At 41.2% G+C, this 11,162-nt stretch overlaps 1 pseudogene; it reads right to left on the reverse strand.

Annotated features, from left to right (window-relative positions):
- Positions 1-6,288: 6,288 nt before the first annotated feature.
- LOC111437844 lies at positions 6,289-8,127 on the reverse strand (annotated as a pseudogene).
- Between the last annotated feature and the right edge of the window lie 3,035 nt (positions 8,128-11,162).

The raw sequence follows: 11,162 nt of genomic DNA on the forward strand, positions 1-11,162 counted from the left end.
TATTCTCCCTTGCTTGCCTTATTTCTGGAGGTCAAGCTATTTGAGTGAGGAACCTTTACAGTCGAGTAAAGAAAAGAAAAAGAGAAAGCCGAAACCGACACCCTTTTCCTTCTTTCACTCTAAACTAAGCCGAAACGAAAGAGTCATTCGACTGAACCTCTATGCCCTGACCCTATTTACTTGATTATTCATTCAATCCTGTAAACTCATCAAATGAAAGATCAATCTCCTTCTTCATTCTCCTTCCCTTATTGATGGAGGTAAACGAAGAGAAAGAAAGAACAGCGACTGAACCATTCCAGAATGAGGGAAAAGAGAATGAATTGATTGAAGAACCTTTACAGGCAGGAGAGTCAATTCATGAAATCCGTAACCTTTGGCTCTATTCCCTCCCTTATTTTGTTGGTCATTTCACTCTGGAACATAGGCTGGCTTGGCTAGCTGGCTTATCTTCTTCCCTTCGGCCGGCTGATTGATCTTCTCCTGTCAAACACAGTAAACAAGGTCGCTTAGCTCCTTTACCTATTTCCCTTATTCATTCAATCCAGAACTGCTGTCGAGTCAATGAATTCAATCCTCTTCGTTCGAGTCTCATGGTTCTTATTCATTCAATCCGTCACCTCTACAACTATCAGTTTGCTCCTTCCCCTATTTATTCTGGAACTGATCAAGATCCTTATTCTTCAAGTGTTGAAAGTCAAGACGAAAGAGTCATTCGACTGAACCTCTATTCCCTGACCCTATTTACCTTATGAATGAAATCCTGAACCTGAACCTTCTTGAACCTATACAGTGTTTGAAGGTAGAGGAAAGCCAAAAGCAAGCAAGACAAGATATTCTATTCAAGGAAAGAAAAGCCAAAGAGAAAGGAAAGAAAGATCAGCTCAATCACCTCTTCCCTATTTTTTCTGTCATTGAACTAGGTAAATGGGCTTCTCTCCTTCAATCCTTCTTTCATTGTAAACTAACTAAGACGAAAGGAAAGATTCCTTCTATCTTTACCCTATTTTTGGGGATAAAAGAGAGTAAAGGTAATTAATAAGTCAATCCTCTCGATTCATGAGACGGAAAAGAAAGATCTGCTCCTTCGCCTCGTAACCAAGCCAAGGGTTTAACTATTCTTTCACTCTGTCTTTGCTCCTGCCCCTTAACCTCTCCCTATTTTTTCGTTCATTGAACTAGGGTTTCACTATTCTTTCACAAGGTAACATAGGTGTTTTATTCTTTCTCTGATCTTTATCCTCTCCCTACTTACTCATGAACCTCTCTAATCCCATTTTTTGATCGACAGCAGGTGGGGTTCATTCTAAGGTTCCTTATTCCGGTTGTAAAGCGAAAGAAGCCCTTCTCCCTATCCCTGCCCTGTCCTATCTGAGAAAAGTGATCATCAAAGATGCACTCAAGAAAGGAATTGCAAATGAAAGAAGAATCCGTGTTCCTGAGATATGGAGTGGAGTGACTATCCTGAATCTCCTCTTCCCCTCCCCCCTTTTTTCTTTCTTGTCGAGAGTTGATTTCTTTTTTTGTATTGTGTATTATGATGGATCTGTAGTTCAAGGGCACTCTTCCTAATCCGAGTTTGAGATGGAATAAGACCCAGTAGTAGAGTCCCGCGGGGAAGGTCTTTTTTCTATTGATTTTTGACTCCCATCTGTCTGGCCTTGACTTTAAATAAGGTGTTCTTCTCTTTCTCCACGAGGTAAAGCTCTTTTCAGATGGAGTAGTGCATCTCTGTCTTGAAAGCCCGCCCTACAGATAGGAGTGACTATCTCGACTGCCTATCCAACCTTCTGACTCTTATTCGTGGTGGAGTGCTTCGAGTAGGATGGATCTGATCCAATCCCAGCAGTCTCCTTCCTGACCCGGCTCACCTGCCTTTGAAGATGGAATGCCTTTCTCTAACTAAATAGAATAGTCCCCCAGAGGAATCGACAGATAAGTTTGAAGTGGGATGTGGAATGTAATTGGTGCTGGATGGTGGTTATGAAATCTATTCTGCATCATCTGATGAGCCCATGCAAAATAGATCGTTTTAACCAGAAGATCCAATTCATTGGCATCGTTTTAACCAGAAGAAACCCTAGAAAAGAAGAAGAAGAGTCACTAAGACAAGAGCTAGGTAAGCAAGCAAGAAGGAGAGAGAGGCTAGAAAAGGCGAGGCAAGGGGCTAGATTGTGTCTAGGATCTGGTAATCTAAGCCTTGCTTCTTCTGGTCTATTAGCTTGTACTTTATTACAGGTAGTCATTCCCCCCGTTCCTTTGGTCTTTTCAACGGTACTTGAATCTTCAGTCGCGGTCATGTCTCGCCCCCCCGTATAGTGACCGGTTCCATCTTTCCCCCGAATTTCATCAGTTCCAGGTTCAAGTGCTCATCCATCTTCATTCCAAAGGTGAACATTTCCATTGAGTGACTGTCACTGCTATGGTTTACAGTAAATAGTTCTTTCTTAACCAACCCTTTATCTTAGTTAGAGCTTTCTAAAGCTTTAAGAGAGAATAGGGAGTAAGGGGGACCTTCGCTTCATTATCAATTTGCCCTGGACCTTCTTTCTTCTCCTACGGAGCCCTGAGAAAGTCACCGTCGGCAAGTTAGTACAGTTCTCCGGCAGCTGATTTTGCCCTGTGCTGATTCAGGAGCTTCTTCTTTTTTCTAGGAAATAATAAAGAAAAAGAGCTAGGCGAGAACAAGAAAGCGAAGAACCACTCGCAGCCTTTTCTTTCTTCCCGAGTCACATGTGCTAGTAGCCTAGGAGAAGAGAAACAAGCTACCTTCGCCTACCCCCCATATCTATGGCAATGGTCAGAGCCGGTAAGCATGGTAACTGTATCTAAGGCTGGAGCTGGCGCTCTGCGTTCGAGATAGGTTCCGCTCTGACGTACGCCCCACCTCACATAGAAAGAAGAAGGGGACCCCTTTACCTCTCCAACTCGGTTTCATGTCTTCGCCTCTTCGCCCTACGGGTCTCAGGGCTTCACCCCTTCAATAGAATCGAAGAACCCGTGTGGGTGGGAGGGGATTGAATCATTAATTCATCGGATAAGTCTTCTTTCATGATCCATTTCATGTCAACTCACATTAGTTAGAAAAGGAAAAGGTCGACTTTACAAAGGGAACGTCATTTCCCGCAACCATTTCTTTTTTTGATGTTTTTCTTTCTTCAGGGCTTACGGGTCAGGTCATTACACCAAAGGCTTGAAGTGAACGAGAGAAGCTATCGAGAGAGTACCAAATGCTGACGGTGACGAAGGTAACCTACTTTTGGTGGACGCGGAGCCAACAAGTTTAGTCGAACAGCGTAACAAGTCTAAGGTTACAAAAGTGTTCGCCAACTTTGATAGGTATAGCATTGTTGCAAGCAAATAGAACAGAGAGAGGAGAGCTTACCCTTTCTTTCTATTAGAGTGGCGAGCTTGTTGTAGTCGGTCCAACAAGAGAGAATCTTGCTGCTTACTTGCTATATCCCCACGTTCTTGCACGGCTCTTCTCCCTTTGGTCTTGCGGTTTCACCCCTCTCCCTTTAGTCTCGCGGTTTCACCCCTCTCCCTTTAGTCTCGCGGTTTCACCCCTCTCCCCGTTCTACCGTCCAAAACAAGGCCGTATGGAGTATAGCCAAGTGGTAAGGCATCGGTTTTTGGTATCGGCATGCAAAGGTTCGAATCCTTTTACTCCAAATTATGAACACCCAATCAAATCTGTCAAGAACGAGCTGACGACTACAGGTGAAGGAAGCGGCTGACTACAGTCCCTGAGCCCAGCTTGTAGCAAGCAAAAAGTGTGACTTGAACCTGCTTTGCTAAGAAAAGATCTCGAAGGGAAAAACAGACGGCAGAAAGCAATCCCTTCCAACCAGCCAATCCCCGGAGTTGAACACAAGCCCTTTTTAGTCAAGCTTCGGCCGGGTTCTTCTATCAATCTCCTGCCCCTTGCTTCACTCCTTGTTCTGTAAACCGGTCGCTGGTTGATCTGATCGTACCTAGGACGCATGAGAGCCCAGCCCGAGAGGACAGAAAGAAAGGACGAATAGAGAGATAAAGCAATATAGCCTGTTCGGAAAGCGCATCTCGCATCGCATACCGGATATCTCATACCCACTTGAGAAAGAGTCTCGAATATCGCATATCGAAGACACCTGCCCCTGACCGACCTGTCTTATCTGAGAAAAGAGATCATCAAAGACGCTGATAAGATAAAGAATCAACTACAAGGGGAATAAGATTCGGATTACCTTGTTGATCGAATATCTCAAGCCAAGAACACTTTGTTTGAGATTCGAATCACTCTAGAAGCAAGATCGATCATGTCTAGCTTCAATGATTCTTGTTGATCAAATATCTCAAGACAAGAACACTTGATTGAGATTCGAATCACTCCACAAGCAAGATTGATCATGTCGAGCTTGAATGATTCTACATGCAACCTAAACTACATAGAATTGCAAAGAAACTTAGCCATTGGCTAAAGAAAAGCACAAATGCTTCTTTTAATATATCTTCTAAGTCTTATTACAAATACAACATACATGACTTTATATAGCCTCAAAATGAAACTATTAAAGGCATTCCAAAAGTTGTAACATTCACACTTTAAAGCCATAATTAGCCATTATGTAAATGTAACCGAAATTAAATGAAAAGTCTTAAAATACAATAACTCTAAATTACTCTAAATTATAACCCACCCAAAATTTACAACAATCAAACTTTATTCTTCTTCAATGTAGCATGAATTGAAACATCTTTTGATAATTTTGACAACCTTTTCTTCACATCTTCATTGAAGCATATTGTATGATTGATGTCTCTTGGTTCATATCAGACGCACTCACAAGGGATATGGGTTTTCTTACCGCTTGACTTGCTTCTAGGCTTAGGGAGAAAGGCGCATCCTGGTCTGGGTTAGGGGGTTACAAACCTTGCTTTTCTCTAGAATTTCCAATCTCTACTCTGTCTTAACAAAGAAAGCCAATCCTATTAGGAATCGATCTAGACTAGCTGCCATAAAGAGCTCAAGAGACTGGGATTCGTTCAAACGCTCGGGACCAAGGGGCGTAGCTGCTATTTCACCGGGAGTGAATGAGGCTAGTACTATTTGACACTAATCAGAATCTCCTGATCCCTTATCTAGTCTAGTAAGGATCGGGGATTGTCTAAATCAATGGTAATACTGAAGTGGCAGCCGTCCTCTCATATAACAGATAAAACAGTTCTGCTTGTTCTCTCTTTTCCCGAGGCAATTACATTTAAATCGTGATTGATACGATAAGGAATCAACTACAAGGGGAATAAGATTCGAATTACCTTGTAGATCGAATATCTCAAGCCAAGAACACTTTGTTTGAGATTCGAATCACTCCAGAAGCAAGATCGATCATGTCTAGCTTCAATGATTCTTGTTGATCAAATATCTCAAGACAAGAACACTTGATTGAGATTCGAATCACTCCACAAGCAAGATTGATCATGTCGAGCTTGAATGATTCTACATGCAACCTAAACTACATAGAATTGCAAAGAAACTTAGCCATTGGCTAAAGAAGAGCACAAATGCTTCTTTTACTATATTTTCCAAGTCTACCTTACAAATACAACATACATGGCTTTATATAGCCTCAAAATGAAATTCCAAAAGTTGTAACATTCATACTTAATGGCCATAATTAGCCATTATGTAAATGTAACCTAAAGTAAATAAAATGTCTTAAAATACAATAACTCTAAATTACTCTAAATTGTAACCCACCCAAAATTTATAACCATCAAACTTCATTCCTCTTCAATGTGGCATGAATTGCAACCTCTTTTGATAACATTTTCTTCACATCTTCATTGAAGTATATTGTATGATTGATGTCTCTTGGTTCTTATCATATTGTATAGTATAGAGCGAGTTAGCGAAGATGCTTAGGCTAATAGATAAGAGAGCGGCGCTGCGTAGCCTTCATTCTACTACGCTATGCAAAGGTTACAAAGTCACTTAGCTGTTAGGAGAGTCAAGGAAGGGGGAACGCCATACCTACATAGAAGAACCGCTGTTCGTTGACTTTCTAAGGTCTAACCTTTTGCTCCCCTACTGAAAAGGAGCAAAGCTGCTTCCCACCACTGATAGACTACTTCAGATTCAATTCAAAAGGTCCTACTTAGTTTCGTCGTAAGCCTTTGTCATTGTCAGTCAACTAAGTAGGGCCTGAGGCCCCTTGCGAGTCCGTCAATCTCAGGAGCATGCTGCAACAAAAGGATGGTCCCCTATGCATTTCATTCTTTCTGGAAGGGAACAAAAAAGTACCCCCATCATGGTGAACCTCTCCTTGTGATTGGGATGAGGTAGAGGCCTCCCAGCCAGGGGGCAGATCGAATTGGAGTTTCCTTAGGTAGCCACCGACCAACAGTTATCCTTAAACTTCCGTGCTTGGTGGAGAAGAAGCGAACAAAGGTACGCTTGCTTCCTGTTTTGTTCTCTGCTGCGAACTGGGATCGCTCGCCAGCTAGGTCAGATTGGAGCAACCTTTTATGAGAACATATGACCCTTATTCGGGGACAAGGGGCAGAAGGACCTCTTGATCTACTTACAGCTGCCCAGGAAGAAAAATGTTGTCTAGGCGTTCCCTCTCCCATCTACCCTACGCCTAGGAAGTTGTCTGGGCCAAGAGCCATAGTTAGTTGCTGTTTCCATTTGCTTGTTTTCTTGTTGTTGATACCGGCCAAGACCCAGCCAGATGATGTCCGCTGGTTGGTAGTGAGAGGACTCTTAGTACCTGCATACCCAAAAGAAAGGGGGCGCTGATTACATTCTTCTTCCTGATTTTCTTGCTCTCCCTTAGCAGCGGGGAAGGAGTCCATCTATCTGCCTAGCTTTGGTAGATTTCCTCCAACGCAATCCACAGGAATTAAAGGAATCCCTTGGTGGATAAGTACGACGACTCAGCTGCAGTGCAGAATTAATTGAGTTTCTCGTCCGGTGGATCTGATCTATAGGGGGCAATACATACCAAAAGGTTCGAAGAAGGAACGCGCAGAAGAGTATATAACCAACCCACCCTTATAACCTATTCACATTAGTTAGTGAAGCGGCTGGATGCATAAGGGAAGTGCACGAAGGGAGACCTTAGTCGAGATGCATAGGGAAGTCAACCTACGAGCACGGAAGAGTGTGGTACCGCAGCCCCTCTCTAAGTAAAGGTCAAGTCTCTCTTGAAGAGAGAATGTAAGGAAATTGAAAGAAGCGCAGAAAAGGGTCAAACGCGGTTGCTAGCATCGAAGAGAGCCATCATAGACGAGAAAGTGGGAGTTCAACTTGGCGAACGAGCTCTTGCCGTGAGAGAGGAAAGCGGTGCAGGCAAAATAACCATTCCGGTAGTTGATAGTGGAGCAAAGGCTGGATAAAAGATAGATAGGCATGCCTTATCATACAAAAGGATGTAGAAAGAGCGGGGTCGATCCCACATCTCATAGAGAGGAGGAATGGAATACCAGGAATGATAAGGGATAACTAAACAACTCACAGGAATAGAGTAATTAATTACGCATTACTCCCGTTTTTTCATAGCTTGATTTAAGAGAAAATGGGGAGTCAGGCTGAAATGGCTATATGGCTTCAAAATGCCTTTTTCAAGGTATGTTGATTGAACTCATAGGTGCTGGGTGAGGGCTTAAAGACCCTAATTTACATAGCCTTCCGGGACACTGATTTTGACTCAGGGCGGGCTGATTTTCCTATCAAAAAAGAAATAGGGGATCCGGGCCTTTTTTGGGGGATAGATAAAGGGCATAACATTGGGGTCAGTCACATTGTTTCATGTCTCGGGCCTGATTTAGGGAAAGAACTTTTCCTTTGCTGGTCGGGGAAACCCATTCAAGCGCAGAGATGGAGATGGCTCCACTGCGATAGAGGATGAAGGGGAATCCGTAGGCAACTAGTCGTTACTAGAAGATGAGAAAGATGCTGGCTTAATTGATTAAAGATTATTAGAAGAGCGAGGTGCAAGTGCTGGCTGCTCAATAGAGGGCTGCGACCCTTCGGACTCTGACTCCACGCACGGGAGGCACAAGAAAACCCACTGGTGAAGAAGATCCAGAAGATGCTGATCCAATAGGCATAAAATCAGAGGGAATAGCAGAACTCGTGCTCATGGAAGGTAAGAAAGAGGGATGGCGAGAACGAGAAGAAGGTTCAAAACAAAGCCTTTCTGAGCCCAGGCATGCCCCTTTAAGAAACAGAAGTTTGCTGCACGAGGTGCATCTGACGTACCTGGGCAGGTATATGAGTATAGCATAAAAAATAAGTATAAGACTTTCATAATCAGGTGGCGATCCAAACAGACACAGATCTCGAGTAATATTGCCAAGCACAGAGGAAGGCGGTTGATGAGAAAGCATAATCAGGTGGAAAAGGATGGAAAAGAAAAGGCCCACAACTAACATAAGGTCACTTACCTTACTAGATAGGGGGGGACACGGCTGGCAAAGATCAGAGCAAGAGACGTATCCATGATATGTGGCTATACTTCCTTTCCTTTCTGCAACCCCATTTTAGAGGTATATGGTGATATGAACCACGACCAAGGAATTTCCATACCTCAAGGTCCAATTACAAGGACGAGAGCCAAGAAGCTACAACAAACTTTATACAGTTATATTCAAGCTATGGTGAGCTCATCAAAGGAAATTCTAGAAGACGCTGGAGACCTCCCTTATATGTTGTGCAAAGTTGAGGTTCAAGAAAGAGATGAATTAAATGCACTTTAAGTTGCATTTAATGAACTCCGTTGAATTTATCAAATAGTCCAAGGATGACTAATAAGCACATTTTATTATTTGCATTATTTAATTATAGTTTAACTATTTGTTTGTCATATTTAAACTAGTTTTAAATATAGGAGTTAAGGTTATATTGTAACCCACATAGGTTACTATATTCCACCATTAACTAGCCATTTAAATATGGAGGTTATGGATATTTCTCATTTACTAGCCCATTTAATTTGGGAGTTATGTATGACATAGGTTAAGGTTGTAGAGGCTATATAAAGCCTTCTTTTCTTTGATTGGACATCAGATTTTGGAATTAAGAATAGAATTTCTATTTTAGCTTTGTTGAGAGCTAAACTTTCTTTGCAAATTCTTGCGTTTAGAACTTGCATGTAGAGTCATTCAAGTGGTATTGATCAAACCTCTTGTGGAGTGATTCGAATCACGAGTTTAGAAACGAGTTTTCTTTACTCTTGATCTTGATCATCAAGGTAATCCGTTCCATACTTTCCCTTGGGTTGATTTCCATATCATTTTGGTATCAGAGCTTTAGGCTCACGATCGAATATATGTTTTATTGCGCTTATCTCTTTTAATTTTCTTATAATTTTTTTTTCTCAGTTTGTGTAGAATGTTCATGTTCTATCACAAAAATATATAACAAAAAAAAAAAAAAAAATTCTTATGTTCTTTAAAGTGTTAGATCTAGATCTTATCAACACTTTGTTCTTCTTTAAGATCTTCTAAATCAATTTTCTTGTTGGTAAAGTTGATTTCCATATCATATGGGCAGGAGAACTGATAATCAATTCCATGAGTGGCTGGAAACTGAGAGAAAGCTGATGAGACTCCCCCATCTTAGTCCAAATCTGGAATCCGATGACAAAAGAATCCATTTGCAACCTTAGCTTTAACAAAAAAAAAAAAAAAAAAAAAAGCCGAAAAGCACTGACCCCTATCTAGTAATAGTAAGGTTTGTGCTTAATTCATTCTTTTTTGATAACGAAATACATACATCATCCATAAACGAGCTTCAAACTAACAACCCCTATGAATTAGTTCTAAGAAAGGAAAGGAATGTGATAACCAGAGAGAGAAGGCACGGGGGGCCCCATACATCAGAATGCAAAAAAAAAGGCAGAGGGAATTGAAACAAGAAGAAGATTGGAATTCATAGGTCTTGCCCGTGGTTGGCCAGCTGGCTGCTAAACCAAGAAGAGAATGAAGAACTAGCAAATTTAGGAGGAAGCAATTTCAGGTGTGATAGTTTCTTCAATGTAGTCGAAGACCTAACAACCAACAATCAGACCGACCTATAGTTGCCCTTAGTTGCCAAAGATCAGAAAGCTCTTTGTTATTCAAGCCACAAAGAAAGAAGAGGATAATGATGCATGCAGGTATAAATAAAGCATATATGGGTTGGCTACGGTACCCTAGAGCTATGACATTATGCGTGTGTAGATCCTTACACAGAGGAAGTCAGAGTCAAGATGGGATAGCTTTGGCGATCATCACAAAGTTGTCCAACCGATCCTATTTTTTGAGAGACTGACTGACGGAACCAACATAGCATCATTGAGATGAAGAACATTGCCAGAACGAAATGATAAAGAAAGAGATCTACTGATATGAACCAAGAGACATCAATCATACAATATACTTCAATGAAGATGTGAAGAAAAGGTTGTCAAAATTATCAAAAAGATGTTTCAATTCATGCTACATTGAAGAAGAATGAAGTTTGATTGTTGTAAATTTTGGGTGGGTTACAATTAGGAGTAATTTAGAGTTATTGTATTTTAAGACTTGTTATTTAATTTCGGTTACATTTAAATAATGGCTAATTATGGCCATAAAGTAGGAATGTTACAACTTTTGGAATACCTTTAGTAGTTTCATTTTTTAGGCTATATAAAAGCCATATGTATGTTGTATTTGTAAGGTAGACTTGGAAAATATATTAAAAGAAGCATTTGTGCTTTTCTTTAGCCAATGGCTAAGTTTCTTTGCAATTCTATGTAGTTTAGGTTGCATGTAGAATCATTCAAGCTCGACATGATCAATCTTGCTTGTGGAGTGATTCGAATCTCAATCAAGTGTTCTTGCGTTGAGATATTTGATCAACAAGAATCATTCAAGCTAGACATGATCGATCTTGCTTGTGGAGTGATTCGAATCTCAAACAATGTTCTTGTCTTGAGATATTCAATCGACAAGGTAATCTGAATCTTATTCCCCTTGTAGTTGATTCCTTATCTTATCATCTACCAATGTCTAAAATAGAGAGTGGGGTCACCGGTGAAGATGACACTTTTGCCTTGGTACGGCGAGGATGAGATAAATGCTGCCGGATTTCTCGTCATATGATGGGTAGCCCCAGTGTAAATGTTAATCAAAACCCATTGAGAAGCTTGGAA

This window comes from Cucurbita moschata, unplaced genomic scaffold (genome assembly GCF_002738365.1).
Source record: "Cucurbita moschata cultivar Rifu unplaced genomic scaffold, Cmos_1.0 Cmo_Scf00067, whole genome shotgun sequence".
Classification (NCBI taxonomy): domain Eukaryota; kingdom Viridiplantae; phylum Streptophyta; class Magnoliopsida; order Cucurbitales; family Cucurbitaceae; genus Cucurbita; species Cucurbita moschata.